This window comes from Aedes albopictus, chromosome 1 (assembly GCF_035046485.1).
Source record: "Aedes albopictus strain Foshan chromosome 1, AalbF5, whole genome shotgun sequence".
In the NCBI taxonomy this organism is placed as follows: Eukaryota; Metazoa; Arthropoda; class Insecta; order Diptera; family Culicidae; genus Aedes; species Aedes albopictus.
In genome coordinates, this window is record NC_085136.1 from 105,619,186 (window position 1) to 105,644,101 (window position 24,916).

The window sequence follows — 24,916 nt, forward strand, 5'->3', positions numbered from 1 at the left end:
TCCGGGGAAGTAGTCATTTTCCAAACAGTTATGAAACATGGCTTGTGACATATCAATCTTCATGTTTTTGCCAAACAAGTATGTTAGAGTATGAGGTTTTTAGACATATTGGTCGTCATCCCGAATGTTCCGGGAACCTGGAACCACCCGGTAAGTGGCCATTTTCCAAATTGTTATGAAACATGGCTTGCGACATATCAATCTTCATGATTTTGCAAAACAAGTATGATAGAGGAGAATTTAGAGGTTTTTGGACATATTGGTCACAATTCCGTATGTTCCGGGAACCTGGAACCACCCGAGGAAGTAGGCATTTCTCAAATAGTTATGAAACAAGGCTTGCGACATATCAATCTTCATGATTTTGCAAAACAAGTATGGCAGAGAAGAATTTAGAGGTTTTTGGACATATTGGCCACCATTCCGGATGTTCCGGGAACCTGGAACCACCTGGGGAAGTGGCCATTTTCCAAACAATTATGAAACAAGGCATGCGACATATCAATCTTCATGATTTGGCAAAACAAGTATGTTAGAGGAGAATTTAGAGGTTTTTGGACATATTGGCCACAATTCCGTATGTTCCGGGAACCTGGAACCACCCGGAGAAGTGGCAATTTTCCAAATTGTTATGAAACATGACTTGCGACATATCAATCTTCATGATTTTGCCAAACAAGTATGATAGAGGAGAATTTAGAGGTTTTTGGACATATTGGTCACAATACCGGATGTTCCGGGAACCTGGAACCACCCAAGGAAGTGGCCATTTCTCAAACAGTTATGAAACAAGGCTTGCGCCATATCAATCTTCATGATTTTGCAAAACAAGTATGGCAGTGTAGAATTTAGAGGTTTTGGACATATTGGCCACCATTCCGGAAGTTCCGGGAACCTGGAACCACCCAGGGAAGTGGCCATTTCCCCAAACAGTTATGCAACACGGCTTGCGACATATCAGTCTTCATGATTTTGCAAAACAAGTATATTAGAGTAGAATTCGAATATTTTTGGACATATTGGCCACAATTTCGGATGTTCCAGGAACCTGGAACCACCTGGGGAAGTGGCCATTTTCCAAACAAATATGATACATGGCTTGCGACATATCAATCTTCATGATTTTGCCAAACAAGTATGTAAGAGTGGAGTTCAGAAATTTTTGGACATATTGGCAATTATATCTGGATGTTCCGGGAAAATGGCCACTTCCTTGGATGGCTGCAAGTTCCCAGATCATCCGGAGTATTATCCAAAATGTCCACAACCATCTGGATTCTCCTCTAACCCACCTAATTTACATAATCATGAAGATTGATATGTCGCAAGCCATGTTGCATAATTTATTGGGGCATGGTCACTTCCCCGGGTGGTTCCCGGTTACCAGGATATTCAAGATGGTAGCCAATATGTCCAAAACCCGCTGAATTCTACTCTAACATACTTCATTTGCAAAATCATGAAGATTGATATGTCGCAAGCTATGTTTCATAACAATTTGGAAACTGGCCACTTCCCCGGGTGGTTCCAGGTTCCCGGAACATCCGGGATGGTGGCCAATATGTTCAACAATCTCTGAAGTCTACTCTAACTTACTTGTTTTGCAAAATCATGAAGATTGATATGTCGCAAGCCTTGTTTCATAAATATTTGAGAAATAGCTACTTCCCCTTGTGGTTCCAGGTTCCCGGAACATCCGGGATCGTAGCCAATACATCCAAAAACCTCTAAATTCTCCTCTAACATACTTGTTTTGCAAAATTATGAAGATTGATATGTCGCAAGCCATGTTTCATAATTGTTTGGAAAATGGCCACTTCCCCAGGTGGTTCCAAATTTCCGGAACATCCGTAATTGTGACCAATATGTCCAAAAACCTATGAAGTCTCCTCTAACATACTTGTTTTGCAAAATCATGAAGATTGATATGTCGCAAGCCATGTTTCATAACAATTTGAAAAATGGCCACTTCCCCGAGTGGTTCCAGGTTCCCGGAAGATCCGGATTTGTGGCCAATATGCCCAAAAACGTCCAAATTCTCCTCTAACATACTTGTTTTGCAAAATTATGAAGATTGATATGTCGCAATCCATGTTTCATAACAATTTGGAAAATGGCCACTTCCCGGGTGGTTCCAGGTTCCCGGAACATCCGTAATTGTGACCAATATGTCCAAAAACCTATGAAGTCTCCTCTAACATACTTGTTTTGCAAAATCATGAAGATTGATATGTCGCAAGCCATGTTTCATAACAATTTGAAAAATGGCCACTTCCCCGGGTGGTCCCAGGTTCCCGGAACATCCGGGATGGTGGCCAATATGTCCAAAAACCTCTGAATTCTACTCTATCACACCTGTTTTGCAAAATTATGAAGATTGATATGTCGCAATCCATGTTTCTTAACAATTTGGAAAATGGCCACTTCCCGGGTGGTTCCAGGTTCCCGAAACATCCGGAGTTGTGGCCAATATGTCCAAAAACGTCTAAATTTCCCTCTAACATACTTATTTTGCAAAATTATGAAGATTGATATGTCGCAAGTCATGTTTCATAACTGTTTGGAAAATGGTCACTTCCCCGGGTGGTCCCAGGTTCCCGGAACATCCCGGATGGCGGCCAATATGTCTAAAAACCTCTGAATTCTACTTCAACATACTTGTTTGGCAAAAACATGAAGATTTATATGTCGCATGACATGTTTCATAACTGTTTGGAAAATGGCCACTTCCCGGGTGGTTCCAGGTTCCCGGAACATCCGGAGTTGTGGCTAATATGCCCAAAAACGTCTAAATTTCCCTCTAACATACTTATTTTGCAAAATTATGAAGATTGATATGTCGCAAGTCATGTTTCATAACTGTTTGGAAAATGGTCACTTCCCCGGATGGTCCCAGGTTCCCGGAACATCCGGGATGGCGGCCAATATGTCATAAAAAAACCTTTGAATATTCCTTCAATATACTTAGTATACAAAATTATGAAGAATGAATCATGACAAGCCTGTTTTAGAATTATGCGAGAAAAAATGTCATGTGTAGGGAACGTTTGAGATGTGTCCTCCGAACGCGACCCGGAACATCCGGAACCAAAACCAGACAATCCCAATTTATTCAAACTATGCGTCTGTAATAATAAAAAGATAATTGAACATGTTTGCAATCATATTGCATGTGTTTTTTACAAGTAATCAGTGGTTAAAAGGAAGTTGGTCCATTTTTGACCTGATTTGACCCATATAACCCCTTCAATAACTCAGACCCCAAGGACCAAAATACCATTTTAATATTTTTCCATACAACTAGAGATGTAGCGCGATCTTCGTACAAAATTTCGTAAAAATCGGTTGGAAAATGAAGTCACAGTGATTTTTTGAAATTAAATTCCCAACTAGGACCGAAACGGGTTAAAAACTGTTTGTCTGAAAAAATGTGTTTCACAAAAACAATTCTGGCTTTGCGAAAGATTAGCCAATCGGATCCAAATTTGTACCAATGATGCACATATAATAAGTTGACAAACAGTCCAAATTTGAGATTTTTTGATGCACTCTATGAAAAGTTATAGCTTGTTGAACTTTTTTGTGAGAAAAAAAGGAACATTTTGGCCTGTATATTTCATCCACGAGGTGAAGTAAAAAACAAAATAAAAAAATAAATTCAATGAAAAAAATATAAACGTAGAAGATGGCAGAAATCACAAAATATCGAGAAATTAGGATAAATTCGTATGTTATAGGTGGGAATGAATGCAATCAAAGTAAAATTCAAAATATTTGCCAAATGGTTGAGAAATGCTAAGTAATTGTAGGAATTATATAGTCAGAAATATTTCGGTAATTCATTAGGGTAAAAGCTCCCTTAGTGGAGGTAGTACCAATAGTGGTGGTAGTGGCAATTTAGCACTATTTCGACCAAAAAGCTTACAAATCGCATTTTTAATAGATGCATGATACCTAATTGATAACATTAATTCAGTTTTGTGTGCAGGATTTGACGAAAAAGCTATTTTAAACAATTATTTTCCTTAATTTTTTTGCTCCTTTGCACCTATAATGGTGGTAGTGTTCCTATAGTGGTGGGTCCCATAAGAACTCAATGGGATGCGCCACTATAGGAACCAATGTTAAATTTTACCTTCATTATAGGAACCGTGTACCTATAGTTGGTGAAAGTAATTTATTAACAAAAACTGAAATAAACAATGGTTTTTACATTTTTCTTAGCAAATTTAAGTGATAAACTATCGATTAACGTTTTCAGACTTTTTATTTTGTGGTATTATCAATTTTATTCAATTATTTTACTACAAGGAGCTACTAATAGCACCACTATTGGTACATTTACCCTAATAGTTTGTTTAACACAAAAAAGGTTGAAATTTTAAGAAAATTCATTCAATTTGACAAACTTTTCTGCAACAACCCGTCACTATGCGGCTGCCCAAATACACCCCGAAAGCAAATCCATCATGCAACGCGATGGTAGGCGTTCAACTGGAAATCTATTCTGTTGGCTCTTCGACCGCCTAGGTGGGTGGATAAAACCGCTCGTCTATCACCCGTAGGCACTGTTCAAATGGTTTCACATTTGAGGTTCAATAACGAATTGAGGCGGCGGCGGATGGGCGCCGAAGCGTCCGTCGTCGATATTATCCTTGCGAGTTGTTGTCCTTGTCGGCGACGAAGACGACAACGACGACGGTGAGTCGCTGGCTTTGCCGGTGCAGTTTTCATATCCTTGCCGTCTATGGGTAACAATGATATTGAGCTGCACCATTGGACTGCAGACTCGAGTCCAAAACTAGGACTGCAAAGGATGATTCATTTCGTGAAACGTTTTGAAGGATTGTCAGCCAAACGGGACTACACCGATTGTTTGTAGACGAATAAATCAGACAGCAATGTTATGAAAAGTTTGAGAAAATAAATAACACTCTGCGAATGCTTTTTGAGTAAGGCTTAGCTTGTGTATTTTGCAGAAGCAAAATGCCATGGAATTTTCATGAATGATCATTCGATTCTTCTCATGAGAATTCACTGAGATAGAATCGCACTCATGAAATTTGATTTTTCTTTTTCTTCTAAAGGGTAGTGGAACCGTTTCGTACGTTGATAGCGAGACGAGTCAGCCCTCAGGCTGGTAGTCTCGTCTCGTTAGCATCAAAATAAGAATTTAGTTATCGTTACACACATCAGTTTTCAACCCATCAAAGCCTATCAAAATATTTTGAGTCTTTCTAATGAAAATTCCATCGAAAACCCCTGTAATCAATTAACGCCAAGTTTCGATCCAAATTGCTGGCTCCTCCACCATCACAACCACACTAGATTCGGTTACCTACTACTGCCGTCAAGATCCACTTACTGAATTGTCCATCAATCAAATGTTCGTTGTGGCGGCGGGCGGGAACTGAGACAGAAAAAAAACCCGGGGAGTGAAGTACAAGCTGTCGATAAATTTTGGCTGTTACATCACGCCATGCGATGGACCGCCCCGTTATACAAACGATATCAACTTCCAAGCCGGCTTGGTCTGGCCTGGCCACGGCCAGCTGCCTCCACTAGTGGGTGGCTGGCCATTATCGCTACTATCGCTGCGTGTTACGCTGTCGAAGTGAAAAACTTGGAAAGGTCCATCATTTTCAGTGCTACTACCTACTGGTGGTGATGGTGCTTCCAGTTCGGAGTTGATGGCAGAACTGTTTTTCTTGTAACAGCCACAGGAGGGTAGAGGTGTGGAGAGAGAGGGGGTTGTTTCCCGCTGTCAAAACTACTGTTGGAAAGCACCGAAGCAGTGTGTCCTGGTGGGTTTATCCGTCGCAGCAATTTTGAGAACGGTGCGATGAAATAGGGCGTTTTTACAAAAGACAAGATTTTTTTCAAATATTTTTTTAATATGCCGTTCCAGGACAATGTCCTGCCCTGAGATTCTGAGATTCTTTCTTGCTGGAAATTCTCAGAAAGTTCCTTCAGGTTTAACCTTCCAGGACGCGCGCCATCAAGCAACCAAAACTGCACCACGCTCGCGCTGTATACGACGAGCGAGGTTTTTTGGGAGTGTTGTACTTTTTACAACAGCGCGCGTCCCGAAGGGTTAAATACATATAATCAAGGATTCTCTTGGCCAATTATGTAGAAATTTCTCCAGAGAATTCTAAGCGATTCTCCTGGAAGTTCCTCCAGGGGTTTCACCTACCGGTGATTCTTTAGGTATTTCTCCAGAGAATCAGACCTTTCTTCAGCGTTTAATTCAGAAATATTTCTGGTTACCATCCTTCAGCAATTTCTCCATATATTTTTAACAATTCTTGCAGAGATTACTCCAGATCTATTTCTTGGCCTTTTTTCAAGAATTTTTACAGAGTTTCTCCAGATGCTCCTATTTTTGCTTAGGAATTAAGGAGGATTTTACCTAGAAATTCCTCCAGAGATAGCTTAGAAAATGCTTCAGGATTTTTTGTCCAAGAATCCTTTCAGAAATTTTTCAACAACTTCTTTTAGGAGTCTCCAAAGGTAAGTCGCAGGACGTACTGTTAAACGAATCTATAGGGAAGATTTTCCTGGGCGATTCTTGAAACAATCCCAGGAGGAATTTCTGAAGAACTTCGCAAAGAAACAGTTGGAGAAACTCCTCGGGAAACCTTAAGTGGAATTCCTAGAACAGTATATTCAAGAATTTTCAGGGAAATTTCTCGATTTTTTTTCCTTTTTCTTAAGACACGCACACATTCATTGCTTCCCGTGAGCTTTTCGATCTTTGAAGGAAGCATGATACATGACAACGGACTAGCGTGCAACACCCAGTGGAACAGCCGAAAACTTTTCCTGACAGCTGCGGTGGGAATCGAGCCCGCGCTCCTCAGCCATGCAACTACGAAGCCCCATTAACATCCTGGAGGATTTTCTGAGAGTACTCCTGGAGCAATCTGTAGACGAATTTCTGAAGGAATTGCTGTGGGAATACCTTGAGAAACGCCTTGCTCGACTTCTATAAAGATCCCAAGAATAAACTCTTGAGATTTCTTGAGAAACTTTTTAAGAAATGTTCCTGAATTGTTAAAAAAATCGTGTAGAAATTCTTCTGCCGAAGAAATTCCTGCGAAAATACATGCAGGTAATCTTAAAAGAATCTTTTAATGAACTCTTGCCGTCCAAGTAACATTTTGATGATCAACTAGTCTCAAAGAGAGTTTGAGAACCATCATAAAATCTAACACAATATATTTTGGTTTTATGATGGTTCTAAGAACATCTTCTAGTCAAATAGACTAAACAAATGTTACTTGGGAGGAGTCTTTGGAGTAATTGCTGCCTGGACCCATTCTTGCAGGAATGTTCAATGGAAACTCTCTATCAATTACTGGACAAATCTCTGGTGAACTTCTTAAAGAAATGCCAGTACGAATTTCTAAAGAAATCTCTGGTAGATTTTCTGAAGAAACCACTGCACAGTGAAAAAAAAACAGTGCAAACCGACACTAAATTCTGTATCTCATGATCGCATCCAGTTTTTCTAACAAAAAAAAAACGGTTTTGAACGCAAAACTGCCTGGGGAATCGAATTCAAGTGATTAAACAGACCGCACAGATCATTATCTTACTCATTTTGCCCTGGTTCCCCTGTTTTTAATGTTTTTTTTTTTATGAAACTAGCTCTAAAACACTTATGAAACATGAATGCGGTTTACCTCGAAGGACTTTTCTGAAGGATTAAGATGTAGAGAATCGATTGGAAGTGATTGCAGTGACCGCTTGAATGTATTTATGTTCATTTTACCCTTATTTTTCACATAAATTGTGTTTTGTATGAACTCAGCTCCATAACTCACAAGTTAATTATGAGTGGTATGTTAAAAAGTATTTATTGGGATTATTAGGATACAAGGAATATATTAGAAGTGATTTAAGTGACCGCGTCAATTTAATTATGCTCCTTTCACCCTAATTCCCCACATATACTGAGTTTAGAATGAAATTAGCACATAACTTATAAGAAACTTAATGGTGGTGTGCTATGCATGAATTCTTCAGTGGGCTGGGATAGAGGCCTCGTAGAAGTGATTGCAGTGAACGCGTGAATGTTATTATGCTCATTTTACCCTTATTCCCTACTTATATTGAGTTTTGAATGATATTAAATCTATAAATCGCAACAAAATTATAAGTGGTATGCCATGAAAGGTTTTTTTAGTCGAAAATTATTGCAGTAACTACGTGAATGTGATAATGCTCATTTTACCCTAATTTCCCACATACATTGAGTTTTGTATGAAATTATCTCTACAACTCACAAGAAACTTATGGGTGGTATGTTAAGAAATATTTATTTGGAGGACTACAAGTTACAAGGAATATATTAGGGTGGTAGCGACCGCGTTGATGTACTTATACTTGTTCCACCCTAATTCCCCATATACATTGAGATTTGAAAGAAATAAGCTATATAACTCACAAGAAACTTAAGGGTGGTATGCTATGAAGGGTTTCTTCTGTGAATTAGGATACAAGAAACTGATTAGAAGTGATAGCAGTGACCACGCGAATGTTATTATGCTCATTGTACGAGCCAGTTAGCTGTACGTTGCTGGACCGAAGGGTTTTCTTCACCGCAATAAAACGGCAATCACAAGGCCAGCAGTGTGTGGCTATTCATGGGGGGAAATTTTCTTCTCTGCTATCTTTGCTCTTCACAGAACACAAGTTTAGCACTAATCACAGCGCGACGGCCAGGGGAATTCTTCGCGGAATCTGCTTTCCCACTTTATAACTAAAGTCGCGGATAAGCACTTTGACTTTCGGACTACGAAATAGCAATTCAAGTTTGGGAAATTTTGCGCCGTTTATTCACAACCGTATAGATCGGTAGGTTGGATTGAACTGAGGTTTATTGCCTATTAAACGATCGATCGCATCGATTGGTCGGGTGGTTAACTTCCTACATGTAGACAGTGGTCATCTATGTGTGACCATGCCTTCTGCTCTCATCTCTCTCATATATACGCGCATTGTAATTAGGGTGATCAAAATATTAGTGGGTTTACAAATTCTGTTTGGATATTGACATAGAGCTTCTACACTCATTTTACCCTAATTCCTCACATATATTAAGTTTTGTATGATACTAGCTCTATAACTTATGGATGGTACGATAAAAAGTATTTGTTTGGTGGACTAAAATACATATGTAGGGTTTAGTACGAAACAAGCTATATAATTTATAAGAAACTTATGGTTGGTATGCTGCTAAGAAGCGTTTATTTAGAGGATTACGATGCAAGGAGTCAATTAGAAGTGACCGCGTGAATGTAATTCCAGCACAGTTACAGCATAATAACATTCACGCGGTCACTGCAATCACTTCCAATCGATTCCGTGTATCATAATCCTTATAAGAAACACAGCATACCACTATATTTTTTTATGATTTATGGAGCTTCATACAAAACACAATATATATATAATGAACATAATAACATTCGCGCGGTCAATCAATTCCGTGTATCATTATCCACTAGAAAAGCCTTTTATGGCATACCACTTATAATTCTGTTGCGAGTTATGGATCTAATTTCATACAAAACTCAATATATATGGGGAATAAGGGTAAGATGAGCATAATAACATTCACGCGGCCACTGCAATCACTTCTAACCGACTCCTTGTATCCTAATCCACTGAGAAAACCCTTTATAGCATACAATTCTCAAGTTTCTTGTGAGTTATGGAGCTAATTTCCTACAAAACATAGATATATATATATATATATATATATATATATATATATATATATATATATATATATATATATATATATATATATATATATATATATATATATATATATATATATATATATATATATATATATATATGGGGGAATAAGGGGAAAATAAGCATAAATACATTCATGCGGTCAGTGCAATCACTTCCAATCGATTCTCTACATCTTAACCCTTCAGAAAAGTCCTTCGAGGCAAATCGCATTTCATAAGTGTTTTGGAGCTAGTTTCATAAAAAAGTCAATAAAATCTGGGGAATTAGGGCAAAATGAGCAGGATAATGATCCGTGCGGTCTGTTTAACCACTTGTATTCGTTTCCCTAGGCAACTTTACATCTAAAACGAAAAACTGGATGCGGTCATCAGATACAGAATTTAGTGTCGGTTTGCACTGTTTTTTCACTGTGCACTGTGAGAATTAATATAAAAATCTTTGAAAGAGTTTCGAAAGGAATCCCTGTAGGAAAATCTAAAAGCATTCCTGGAGAAATAAGCATCAAATGGCGGAATGAAAAGGTGCAACACTGATTACACTAATTCGAAGAGGGTATTCTGATAAGTGGGTTCGGAAAAATTGGAAGCAAGATTTCTAAACAGTTTTTTACACAGTAATCCCTGGTTGAGTTTCAGAAGGAACACGTGTAAATATACCTTGAATAATTCTAGGAGGAATTTCTGAATAGGGTATGTGTGCCATCAGTAATCTCACGCTCCCATATTCATCCTATTCGAAAACAAGCGATTACGGCACCGATTGATTCCGTTCTTTGTGTTTACATGGGTGCTCACTTCTAACAAAAAATACAAAAATAAGAAACAAAACAAACAGCGCTCCAATCCCTTATTTTTCGTAGGATGAAAATGGGAGCCACATGCTTAATAAGGGAACCAATACCCTATGTGAAATTCCCTCAAAAATCATTGGTAGAATTTTTGAAGAAATTGCTGGTGGAGTTTTTGAAGAAAAAAACCATAGTTTTTATTCTTAATCACTTAACCTAATTTACAGCTCTATTGTCCACTGGGGCACTACGTGAGCAATTTCAATTGACAGCTGCACTTACATTTTGTACAGCGCCTAGATTCTATTCTACTTTATCGAACTGGTTGCCTTTCTGCTGCATTCACTTTTTCTACTTTATACCTAGTAGAATGATGAGCACAAGGATGATGATGGATGGCCGTTGTTCCTTTCCAGTCCGATTGGGGGTCTATTATGAGTAGCAGTTCGCCGATGTCCAGGTATCCGGGTCCGTTTGAGCCATTGGGGCTAAGAAGAGGGTCAGTGTCAGTTGCTCTCGGGGGAAAAGCAACTGACGAAAAATTGCAAGTGCTGGGGCTGGGAATCAAACCCATGACCATCCGCATATGAAGCGAACGTGTGACCAACTACGCCACGGGCCCCGGCAAAAAAAAAACCATAGTTGATTCTAAGATCGAATTCCTGGAGTTTTAACTTTTTAAATAAAACATGGAGCAAATTTGGAAGAAATCAGTAGGAGATTTCTCAAAGGAATCCTTTGGGAAATTTCTAAAAAAATATCATGAAAAATTTCTGAAGGAACCTTCAGGAAAGTTCATAAAGGAACCCCTTGAAAATTTTCTGAAAAAAAACTTCAATAAAAAAATCTGAATGAATCTGTTTAAGGTTTTCTGAAGAATTTTTGAGAAAATTTTCTGGAGAAACTTTTGAGAAAATATCCTGAAGGGATTTCTAAATCCATCCGAAAATGATTTCCTGAAAGAATTCTTGTACGAATTTCTGAAAGAATCTCTTTAAGGAATTTATGAGGAACCCCATGAAAGATTTCCTTGAGAAATTCGCGGAGACATTTTTTGTAGTGAATACTGCAAAAATTTTGAAAAAAAGTAGAAAAAAATTGAAGCCTGCCATTCAAGGTGTTGTAAAGTAGAGAAACACTTACATTAATTTGTGAAGCTTTAGAATAATTTCTAAAGGAAACTTTGAATTTTCTGAGTGAATCCCTGGAAGAATTGTTCAAGAAATTGCCAGAGAAATCTTCGAAGGCATTCCTGGCATAAGGTCTTAAATATTCGCTGGAAGATTTTCTAAAGAAATACATGGAGCCTTTTCTAAAAAGTGAATTTTAGAAAAGAAACTTTTTATAAATGGGCGTAACAATATCGCTTAAATCAAAGAGGTGGTATTATTATTCTTGTAAAAAAGTAGTAAAATTCCAAAGGTCTTGGACATAAAAGAAAAAAAAAATATTTGCATAGGCCTTAGTGAGTGCGCAAACATCAAAAATTACATAAGAAATTTCCTTACATTTGAGAGAGCGGAAAAAATATAAATAACCATATCGGTAAACTACATATATTTGGGATGTGAAACAGTTATTTATCATATAAAAAAATGAGATTATTGTTACACACCTGTAGGCGATAAATAAAAGTAAGGGTATTCACATTTTGTTTTTTTTTCTGAAACGCCCTTACAGTAAAATCTTAAAATCTCATTGGAAATTTTCCCATCTATCTATCTTTCACACTCGCTCACCCGTTCACTCACTTACTAACGCTCACTTACTCAATAACGCACGCATTTACTCTCACATTCATTTAATAATAGCCTTACACACTAACCAAAATACTTATTCACTAACTCATTAGCTAACTCACTCACTCACTTACTCACTCATCTACTTATTATCTCACTAAATCACCCATGAATTCACCGAATTGTTCACTTATTCACTACATCACTCACTAATTTACTGCATCACTCATTAACACACGCACTCGCCAACCTACTCACTCATTTAATTATTACCTCACTACATAAACCACTCACCCACGCATTTACTCACTAACAGCCTTTCTTACTCACTAATTCATTTACTTACAAACTCATCATCTTCCTTTATCGCTCACACGTTCATTACCTTACTACCTCATTGCCTCACTCACGAAGTCACTAAATCGTTTACTAAATTACTGTCAAACGCACTACATCACTCACCAACTCACTATATCCCCCACTTACTCACTCGTAGTGACTTAGATACCCAACAAGGAGTAAATAAAATACTCACTCATTTTCTCACTACCAGGCTCACTCACTAATTAACCCACTAACTCACTCACTAATTCACTAGCTCTCTTGATCGCTTAATAGTTCTCTAAACTATATAACTCACTAATTTACTACATCAATCATTTAATAGATCACTCCACTTAGGGCCTATCCATAAACTACGTAGACTCGAAGGGGGGACGGGACGGTCTGTCCGAAGTCTTCGGTCCATACAAATTTCGGAAATTTTGTATGGACGAAAGTCTACGGGGGGTTGGAGTTGGGTGGATTCTATGATTGCCATAATCAAGTCTACGTAGTTTAGGGACAGCGCCTTACCCAGGTAACAATTTCAGGCTGTACAAACGCTTTTTTAACTTTTTTCCTTTCTTTATTAGAGAGACTTTTAGCCCTTGGCTGGTTCGTCTCTACGTTTTTATAAATATATATTAATTAAAACTGGGAATTGGACTCGGATTTTCTCATTTATAGTCACTGGCCTTAGCATCTACACCACACACAATTGTATACAGATCCCCGAAAACGAGAGCATCACGTGTTGCGTCAAAATAATCAAGAACACCAGTTGAACTGAGCCTGTATTGAGGCTGGAGAAGCGATGTGGACACTACGAAAACTTGCTTGGGTCAGCTGTCAAAAAATGTTTGAATAAAGGCTGAACAACAGATGGATAATTGTGCAGGCTGGTTTATGTTTTAAAGCCGGTAACACAGATGGAGAATATTCTATTCAACTTTATATTCAGCCATTTATGTACTGCTGATTAAAGAGGTTGAAAACTCTCACTGTTCAGCATTTATTTTTACTTGGGACATCCACTCACTAATGATCTAACTCATTAGCTTACTCACTCACTCACTCATTAACCCAGCCAACCACATATCGTAAATCATTGTGTGGAAAAAATCGTATATTTTCATATTTTGAATCAAAATTGTATAAGAATATGTATATTTGTTGACAATGATTGGGTCTCCAGCTAGTCTAGTGGTTAAGGCTATGGATCGCCAATCCAGAGACGGCGGGTTCGATTCCAGGGAGTCGGGAAAATTTTTTCGACTCCCTGGGCATAGAGTATCATTGTACTTGCCTCACAATATACAAATTCATGCAATGGCAGGCAAAGAAAGCCTTCCAATTAATAACAGTGGAAAATTATCAAAGAACACTAAGTTGAAACTTGGCACGCCAAGTCCTAGTGGGGGCGTAGAGCCAAAGAAGAATAAGAAGAAGAAGAAGTAATTTGAATGACCTGGATCACCCAATTCATGTACCATGAATATTCTAGGAGTGCTTCGAGGCTTTCTGAGTACCGTAGACTATGTTCTGTGAGGATTCATCGTGTATAAAATTTTGTATAGGATGTTGGATTTGTGACGCAAACTTCGGAGTACTTTGGGGGCCTTAGAATAGCTGTGGGATAAAAACTTCAACAGACTATGATGGGTAGTAATACATTGCATGTCAAGGATCAGTGAAAACTATTGATGATTAGCAAAGAGATGAAATTTGAGGAAAAACATCCCCATCCAAATTACTCTGGAATTCATTTTCTTAAGATCTACAACATCCACCATCATTTGTGTTCACTCTGTTCATGAAATTTAGTCACGTTGATGTCCAATAGACCTCGCAATGCTAGGAGCAACTTGATATTGTGGTAGTTGGACATTCCATGAAATACAAATGGCCTCCAAAACACTTTGAAGTTTGGGTTACGATATCTACATACTGCATCATGCTTTAATTGTAAAAAATATTCGTGGGATGTAGTCTATACTGCTGATGGAGCTTCAGTGTACAACTATAATGCTTTTGGTACATTCATGGGGTATTCCAGGCTTACCAAATTATTTTGGAATTAGGACCTTCAAATTATACAGGCTCTACTCTTGTTTCTGTTCTTGTTTCAAGGAATTCCAACAAAAATAACTTCAGGAAATCCTCCAGGAATTCCTCCATGGATTTTTTAGGAACATTCAAGAGTTCCTGCAGAAATTCCTCCAGGATCCTTCAGGAAACCTTTAGTAATTCCACAAGAAAACATTCCTGAGAATACTCTAAGAATCCGTACGAGAATTTCTTTAGAGATATCCTTAGAATTTTTTCCAGAAGTTCTTAAGAAATTACGGCAAAATTCCTCCCAAAAAACTCAGGAAATACTCCAGGAGCTCTGTCAGGAATTCCTTGATAAATTGTTCCTGGAATTCCACTTTGGAGTGTTTTCTGGAGGAATTCCCGGAATATTTTTTCTAGGAATTCCTGGAGTATTTTCCGGAATAATTCCTAAAGGAATTCCTGTAGTAATTCCTGGAGGAATTCGTAGAGTAGTTCCAGGAGTAATTCCTGAAGGAATTACTGGAGCTCTTGCTGAGTGAATTTCTGGAATATATCCTGGAGAAGAAAGCATCGTAGAAAACAAAGTTTTTTAATGAAAATGAAAGCAAAATTTTTCAGGAAACAACCAAATAATAAATGAGTACACAGTCATTTTTCGCGAAATTGGCCATAACTCAGAAAAAAAGTGCATTCCAAAAAATACCTTCTCAAAAATATTTTTTTGAATATTTTCCGCGAGTTCAAGCATAGTTTTCCGACTTTTTTTTATAAATTTTCTCAACTGTGGAAAACTTTTTCCACTTAATTTTTTTTTATTCATGAGAAATTTAGCGTTCATTTTCATAAAACAATTGTTTCTACGATGCTTTGTTCTTAAGTTATGATTTTTTTTAAAGAAAAGGCGCATTTTGACATTTTTCAATAAATTTGGCCATAGCTCAAAAACGAAAAAAAGTGCATTCCAAAAATTTCAGGGATTAAAGCTTATGAAATAACCATCTCAAAAATATTTTTTTTGGAAATTTTCCACGAGTTCGGGCATAGTTTTTCCGGCTTTTCTTTACGAATTTTCTCAACTGTAGAAAATTTTGTGGATAACTTTTTCAATTTCATATTTTGTTTTTGATTTCTGAGAAAATTTGATTTCATTTTCTAAAAAAAAACTTTGTTTCTACGATGCTTCGTTCTTGAGTTATGAGTTTTCAAAGTTCAGGAGAAAACAAAAAAAAAATCCTCCTGAGTTTACCGGGAAAATAGGCGACCCTGAATGTTTCTCATTTTGTTCATATAATGAACATCTCAAAATCTGAGATCCTTCGGCTCAAACCCGTATCTCAAAAAAAGTATAGTAATTTGTAAGAGAATCATCTGACGCAGGGCCGCCATAGCCAAAGCTGTAAAGGCGTGGGTGTTCAATATGAAATTGCTGAGCGTGACGATTCCCAATTGGTCCATTTACTTCTCATAATGAAAATTCTCTTGACTTCCTTAGGCATAGGATAACTCTTAAACAGAACTATTTCTCAAAGAATGGTCTGGAAAATTATAAAAATTATTTAGTGGAGGAATTCTCTCGGAAAGGAACAGCTCCTCCAGATTTTTTTTTGAATAAGTCATTAAAAAAATAAAAAAAATGTAGAATTAGCATAAGTTGAAATACACAATAATAAAAAAAATAAAAAAAAAATGGGAAATTGTTTAAGAAACTGCCGGAGAAATCAATGAAGAAGTTACCCGAAGAGTTGCTTAAGGAATTCCCAATTAAATTATCAAGGGAGTACCTAAATCTCTCGGTGGAGTTCCTTAGTGTCCTAGGAAATTCTTGAAGGAACTATTGGATTCTGAACAAGTTTCCAGAGAAGTTTCTGGAAAAAAATGGACGAAGAAGGAAATTTTCGAGGGAATTGCTGAAAATAGCTTCGGAGAAGTCCTGAAGAAATTGCCGTCACGATTCTTAAAAAAAACTATGATAAATTCAGAAAAAAAATTATGATAATTCAATCAAAACTATGATAAACCGCCTGAAGCATTTCTTGTAGATTTGCCTACATAATTTCTAAAAAAAAATATGCTAGATGCTAGATGCTCAAGGATCAACTGAAGTTGTCGGAGGTATTTCTCAATAAATTGCACGGAGAATTCCAAAAGGAAGTTGCTGATAAATTCTTGATGATATTTCTGGAGCATTCACTAAAGGATTTTCCGAATATATTTGTTTTGAATTTGCTAAAGGAACTCCTTACGAAACTGCGGAATTCCTAAAAAAAACTGTTGAAAGTATTCCTGAATCCTGGAAATTTCACGTGAAATTTCAGGAGAAAAATCTCAAGGAATAACAGAATGAATTCTTAACCATTTTTAGAGAATTTGTTTGAACATTTCCCAAAAAAAAAAACAGAAGAAAATCAGAAGATATTTTCTGATGAATTCCTTTAGGTATCCGGAGGAAATTTTCCGCGGAATTGTTCAATTAATAGGGAATTAATAAAGAATTAAAAAAAAAAAAATTAAAAAAAAACTTCTTGCTAAAAGCTTCCAAAAATGTCCGGGGAATTCCCAAAGAAACTGTCGGGAAGTTCCTTAATCAATTGTCGGCGTGATTCCTGAAAGAGTTCCTGGAGAAATTTCTTTAAAAAAAATGACAAAGAAATTTCTCGAATTCGTTAAAGTGATTCTTGCAAGAATATCCAGAGGATTTTCTGGAGAATTTAACAGATGAGTACCTAAAAAGACAAAACGAGAAATTTCTAGAAAAACTGGTAAAGGAGTTTCTGCAGGAAATGACGTTCAATTTCTATAATAAATGTTGGAAAATTCAAAAACAATGCTGATATCATTTCCGTAGAGAAGTTACTAGTGGAATTGCAATTACAAAAAATACCGAAGAGAATCTTCGAGCTGCTGTCGGATGAATTTCCAAAACAAAATTTTGAAGAAGTTTTGAAAAAATGAGAATGGGTGAGAAAACGTCGAATGCTAAAACCGTCGAAGGGACAAAAGTTGAAATGTGAAAGAATTGGTGTCGTTGATAAGAATAAAAAATCACTATTTGCTTTGATTACTCGTTTTCGATGTTTTGTCCTCTTGTTGTTTTGTTGCTTTCAACGTTTTGGGATTTGACATTTTGGCATTCGACGTATCAACCACTATCAATTTCATACAGCACGGTTAACCAAGGTGCATTTTAACAAACACAGGGGTAACCCAGGTAACAATTTGATGTTGATTAAGCGCTTTTGTAGCTTGTGAAAATCAACCTTCATTTGAACAAAAGCTGTGCAAAAGAATTGTAATCGTTTGTTCAGCTCCTAAACATCCAATTTTAGTGATTTTATTCAGCTATAAGTTGATTTACGCTCTCCGGGTGGCTGAATTAAGGTTGTAGAAGCGCTTATATCCAGAATGGGAATAATTTATTATTATTCTATTTATAGAACAGATAAGGATCAGATGAAGCTTTGGAGTCACTTAATCATCTTTAATTCAGCAATTAATCATCACTTATGCAGCACTTACAAAAAAATGAAACTTGTCCCACAGAGTTCTAGCCAGAATTACCATTAAGTTCTTGTAGGCGTAGATGTAGGATACAGTTCATTGTGGTTGAAAGAGAAATACAATTATAATTATTATGATTGAGAATCGAACTTGGGTGCATTGATTCATAGTCACTTACCTTAGCATCTGCTCTACCTAGAATGGTACGGGCTTATTCGTGAGAGAACAAGTTATATACTGCCATGTCGGATTAATGGCTGAACGGATTTGAACAAAGGCTGTGCTGAGGTTGAATAAGCAATGTAAGTGCTGGATATGAACGCATGCATTAGCATTCAAAACATCATTGTTTTGTTTACAGTTCAGTGCTTCTCGATTTTGATAATCGTGAATCTCTGGTAAAGTCACGCAAAATGAATAAAAAATACAGGTAAATATCCTTAAAATACTATGTACTAAGTCGTGGAAAACATGTATCTTTTATCTATTTTTAGGAAACGCTGGCAGTTTTGACTTGAAAACCCCACATCTCTGTCTTCATCTCGGTATTGGTGTTTTATAACCCGTAAGAGATTTTTTAATGCTTGATGCCTAATATTATGTTCAATTGACAATTTCTATGCTTCTCTCGTTGCTTCATTGTAGAAGTTTGATTAAGGGCAGAGTACTTCTGACAAACAATCGATTTCCTCTTTCGCCGGCTTATCAGGTTGCGCATCACGAACCATTACCTTCACTACCCACGGAACTGGAACCTGCCGATTTTCTTTCCCATGGTAGGAATATCATTGATGCCTTATAATTATCCAAATAAAAATATTTAAATTCGCGATACTGTATCATTTGCATATTCCGTGTAGGTAGCTTTTCGATATGGTGGCTACTGATGCAGTTTTTAAATCCAGCGTTCGATGATCGGAGAAGACAAAATCCTTTTTCTGTTTTTCGAAAATATGGCTCTGGAGCGGATCTGGTGTGATGGTTAGAACACTTGACTATCACGCCGAGGACCTGAGATCGAATCCCACTCCCGACAAACTCGCAAAATATGAGTTCTTCCTTCGGAAGGGAGTAAAGCGTGGGTCCCGAGATGAACTAGCCCAGGGCTAAAAATCTCGTTAATACAGATAAAAAAAAATGTGCCCCTCAACACTTTTTCATATCCCTCAAGCTTTTTTTAAGTGGTTGCACTGAGTGTTATTTCTGTTGTTTTTTTATATTTACTGTATTTAATGCTAATCATTCAATATTGAAGAAAAGCTGAATAAAGAAATGTAGAGTAGATGGAAAATTTTCTGTTGAGTATCATATTCAGCATACGATGGTAGGCTGTACAAGAGATACGTTATACACTCAACAAGCTATTATTCAACTTGATATTCGGCTTCCAGCTTATCCAGCTGTTGACACCATTAATAAACCATTGTTCAGCTATTATTCTCACTGTTCAGCTACCATTGTCACTTGGGAAGTTAGATAGTAATGATAATAATTAACCCGCTTCGGTCCTCTGAATTCTACTCTAACATACTTGATTTGCAAAATCATGAAGATTGATATGTCGCAAGCCATGTTTCATAACTGTTTGGAAAATGGCCACTTCCCCGGGTGGTTCCAGGTTCCCGGAACATCCGGAATTGTGGCCAATATGTCCAAAAACCTCTGAATTCTCCTCTAACTTACTTGTTTTGCAAAATCATGAAGATTGATATGTCGCAAGCCATGTTTCATAACTGTTTGGAAAATGGCCACTTCCCCGGGTGGTTCCAGGTTCCCGAAACATCCAAAATGGTGGCCAATATGTCCAAAAACCTCTAAATTGTCCTCTACCATACTTGTTTTGCAAAATCATGGAGATTGATATGTCGCAAGCCATGTTTCATAACTGTTTGGAAAATGGCCACTTCCCCGGGTGATTCCAGGTTCCCGGAACATCCGCAATTGTGGCCAATATGCCCAAAAACGTCTAAATTCTCCACTAACATAATTGTTTTGCAATATTATGAAGATTGATATGTCGCAAGCCATGTTTCATAACTGTTTGGAAAATGACCACTTCCCCGGGTGGTCCCATGTTCCCAGAACATCCGGGATGGTGGCCAATATGTCCAAAAACCTCTGAATTCTACTCTAGGTCACTTCCCGGGTGGTTCCAGGTTCCCGGACCATCCGGGATGGCGGCCAATATGTCAAAAAAAAAAACTTTGAATATTTCTTCAACATACTTAGTATACAAAATTATGAAGAATGAATCATGACAAGCCTGTTTATAGAATTATGCGAGAAAAAATGTCATGTGTAGGGAACGTGTAAGAAGTGTCCTCCGAACGCACCCCAAACGCGACCCGGAACATCCGGAACCAAAACCAGACAATCCCAATTTACTCAAACTATGCATCTGTAATAATAAAAAGATAATTGAACATGTTTGCAATCATATTGCATGTGTTTTTTACAAGTAATCAGTGGGCAAAAGGAAGTTGATCCATTTTTGACCCGATTTGACCCATATAACCCCTTCAATAACTCAGACCCCAAGGACCAAAATATCATTTTAATATTTTTCCATACAACTAGAGATGCAGCACGATCTTCGTTCAAAATTTTGTAAAAATCGGTTGGAAAATGAAGTCACGGTGATTTTTGAAATTAAACTCCCAACTAGGACCGAAACGGGTTAATCAACCGGTTTCATAAAAAATGTTTGGTGTAAAGTATAAAGTGTGATACGTTAATCCAATAGTTTGACACTAAGGTGCCTAAAAAATAGTTTTTTCATTAGGTCGCATAAGATGCCACATTACATCGCAATAGATCGCATGAAATATCGCTTTAAGTCGCATAACGTTGTTATTGTTCTAACCATGCATGTAAACATAAGGCATTTTCGCTACATCTTATGCGATATAACTTTTCTGTATAGAAGTACGTATAACACGATCATTAACTAAATTATGCGTATACGAATACGATAATCGGTTGTCTGGGCATGAACGGAAGTTACCAAATTATTCCAAAACAAACCCTTTTCAACATCACCGTCAATCGATCCGACAACGACACGACGCGACGTCGTTGTCGTTCTCCTCCAGACAGAGAGCATCACGGAGCAAACCGGACAACACTTGTAACATCTGCCCCACCGCGCGCGTCGCCACTACAACTCCGCTCGCTTGCTTCGCACAGCAGCAAGCAGTAGCAGCACTCTGCTTTTCCGGCAACATGTCACACTCAGCAACCGGGACGACCTGGCTCAGTCAGTTAACAGTAGCACCATCGGCTTCCATATTTGATAGGACTACAGAGGGGAGAGCGGGGTGATGTGCGTCCACTGAAAAAAATCTTAAACAATCTATTATAATTAAATCAGCCTTAATGAGGTTCTGAGAACCGTAACAAAACCTTAATTCTTTGTTCTTGGTTACAATGACTCTAAGGAACTCGTCAAAATCATGTCCATTGTCTGCCCATTGCCACGAGTATCTAGCTAACATTCCTTTCCAAGGCCATTGAAGTTGCACCATTTAACCCGATCACCCCCTCTGCCATAGTGGTGATCCTTTCACACCGTCAAGCTTGGAGTCCGTCGCTGCTTCTGCCGATGATAGTTATACGCTGGGCTGTTCTCTGGTTCTACACTGTGTATGTGTGTGTGTTTGCAAGTGTGTGTGTGTGTGGGCGGCTGTCAAATATTTTATCGTTTTCCAGCTCACCTCATAAATCATCTCGCAAAATTGCCACATGAACATGACAGTTTACAAAGTGGGCTGTGGTGGTGCTGCTCCTGATGCTATGCTGTAGCAGTACACAAATTGCTTATCGCTCGTCGCTGGTTCTCCGTTTTACCCGGCATAGCAGCGCGAGAAGGGATGATGAAGATGGTGCCATTAGAGGAGTTAGCAGCGCAGCGCTGCCAACGCCACCATTCTTGAGATATGTCCTTTTCCTCTCCTGGAGCTGTCAATCGTGACAGTTTAGTGAGGTAATAGTTGCTGTTCAGCTCTCCCTCGAGTGAAGTGTGTGAAAAATAACGTTATCACTAGCTTTGATGATATTATCGAGTTCTGTATATCTTGTTCAAAAGTTTTCTACATTTTGTGCAGGCGTGAATATGTGGAATTAAGTTCTTGTTCAATCCATTTAAGTACAGAAATATGGCCCATGCTACACACTTAAAACAAATTCTCGAGCTCGGCAATCAAAAATGCCGAGTGAGAACGGCAACTTGAAAATTGCTGATACTTCAGCAATTTGAACTGTTATTGCTGGGATTCAGTAAACATTTTTACTGAAAATGCGGCAAAACAGATCAATTTGCCGAATTTCGATAATAAATATTACTGAACTATTCGGCAATCATTGATTTAACCGGAATCAGCAAATGCGTTTGACGAGATTTCGGTAAATGCATTACATTTTGCTGATATTCGGTAAAGCAACTGTCACTTTGAGTCATATTCACGCCATCCATCAACGCCATTGTTTTGAAGTGTTTGACCCTAGTTTTGAAGATAATTTTCATCAATTTAATAAATGTAGGGTATCGGGATGCTTCGTTGGCATAGTCCCCTCGTTCGGCCTATCTTAACGTTATCCAAAAACTCAAACAAACACGCCGAACTGGATATCGGAAAAGCTTTGCGCCAAACACCTGTAACATTTCGTTTCAATTTTAGCACTTTGGAGTATTAAAATTGTATGAAAATGTCACTTTGTTTAGCTTTTGTAGACGCCATGATTCTTCGGCTTAGTGGGTAGTCTATACACATGATCATAAATGGCATGATCCTGGAATATTTCGAATTGCCTTTTCAATAACTGAACATTTGATGCGACAGTCAAAGATGCTAGTTTGAATTTGTATGTTTGTTTTTAACGAATAATTACTATTTTACAAATTACATGTGGGCCGAATATTGAGGACACTTTTTTCACTATGTACCCAAATCTTGGCCCATCAGTAAAGTGACGTCAAAAGCACCGATAAAGTGACGCCAACAACATTGCTTGCGTAAGAACCAGAAAGAACGAACAGAAAGATAGATTTTGTGTGCGGTGACTGTAAAAATATAACACAATAATCGGGTTGCATTGTTTTCGATACTTAAAAAGAAAGAACTTAAGTTTAAGTGATTTATTTATAGTTTTTTGAAAATTTGGCTCCGAAAATGTAATTTGAAAGTATGATTGGTGAACAAACAGAGATAATACCTCAGCAGAAATATTGTAAAAATGAGATAATAAGTGGTTCTAGTGCATGGAAAGCAATAGGCCAACGTTGTATCCACTAATAGGCCAATTTATGTACCATAGACCAACGTTGCATACCATCACATCGAATCTTTTCAACTTAGTTAAGTAAATTCTTGAATATTTACGTAAATTTACTTCCAGTTGGTGAAACATGCATTGCCTAGAGTGCGTAATAGGGTCAACATATTATTTGTAGTGCTATTAATTCATGAGTAATGGTCAAAATTGTCAAGGCGGTTTGCAAATTAGGCCAAGGAATGATCCATATACCCTAGATTAGATTAAGAAATAGAAAAGTCAAGGCGGTGTTATTCAAGTGTTGGTGCCCCAATTGATGATACTGCGGAAGCCGTGGAAAATGTGAGAAATAAAGATCAACTGCGTAAGTACACCATAATCATTTGTTTTTTTTTTTTCGTTGCAGAGTGCAGGCGTCGGACGTCTTTTTGACAAGCTTCCAGTCACATACAAGCTGATCCGGAACAAGCTCAGGATTTTTCCATTACCACTCATCATAGATGAATATAATTTGAAATGCTGAAATGAAATAAACTACCACAAAATCAAAATAAACACCGACATTTTTACTGATTATTCGGCAAATCATGACATGTCTGAGCAGTTTCAACTTACTGATTAATCGGCAATTTATTATTTGTTTTCATTCCGTTTTTGCCGGGCAGTCAGCAATGTTTGACATTTTGTCAAAATGCACAATTGCCGAGCGCTCAGCATCTTGAACTTTTGCCGAGGTGATTGCTGAGCACTCGGCTGTGCAAATCTCGGCAATTATTTTGCTGAGACTCGGCAGAAAAAAACTAAGTTCGTACATTAGGTACAGGTAGTTAGGATGATTTTCAGCATAACTGTTCGTGGCATAATTAAATAGTGCGTCCAACTAACACTTCAGCACTCATAACATCAAACCCAGGTATCCTCAGGATGGTTGGGCAAAATTTTTGCGCATTGGCTTTATGGTTACTTAAAATTTTTCATTTTAATATCAAAGTTCAGTTCAACATCCATCAAATCTAGCGTTTAGTCCCCGTTGCTCAATGTTCAGTGAAACGTTCCCACTGAGAAGCAATCTACTGTCATACACACTCAGGTCCAGCTAACCGTGATGAATCCGAAATCCATCCTAATGGGAGACCCCCCCGCAAACGAAAGCAAAACACATAAAAACCTAACTTCTGACAGATAGGGGTACCAAAACGGGATCAATTCGGTGGAAAAAAAGGGAACCACTCGACGGAGTCATCCACCGCTAGATGTTTGATGAAAGTTTTCCGCTCGTTTGTGATTATCATTTGGTTGACTAACGAACGACGAGGACATGTGATCGATCGATGGGAAGTGCTCTTAGTCATCATTGAGTTTGATGGTCTGTGATTAGGGCTCGTGTCACGGTCACCATGTGATAAGATTGCAGGGACTTGTTCTTAGTAAGCCACACTCCTAAATTTTCAAATATGCAATAAGTTGAAAA

At 37.8% G+C, this 24,916-nt stretch overlaps 1 protein-coding gene and 1 long non-coding RNA gene across 3 annotated transcripts in view; one reads left to right on the forward strand and one right to left on the reverse strand.

Moving 5' to 3' along the window:
• The window catches only part of LOC109397657 (uncharacterized), a 386,176-nt gene that overhangs the window by 266,977 nt on the left and 94,283 nt on the right, over nt 1–24,916 (reverse strand). The gene's annotated exons all lie outside the window — the stretch shown is intronic.
• Nucleotides 21,164–24,000, forward strand: LOC134285452 (uncharacterized). Its single transcript, XR_009996386.1, has 2 exons — nt 21,164–23,787; nt 23,852–24,000. It is a non-coding gene; the product is annotated as an uncharacterized LOC134285452 (long non-coding RNA).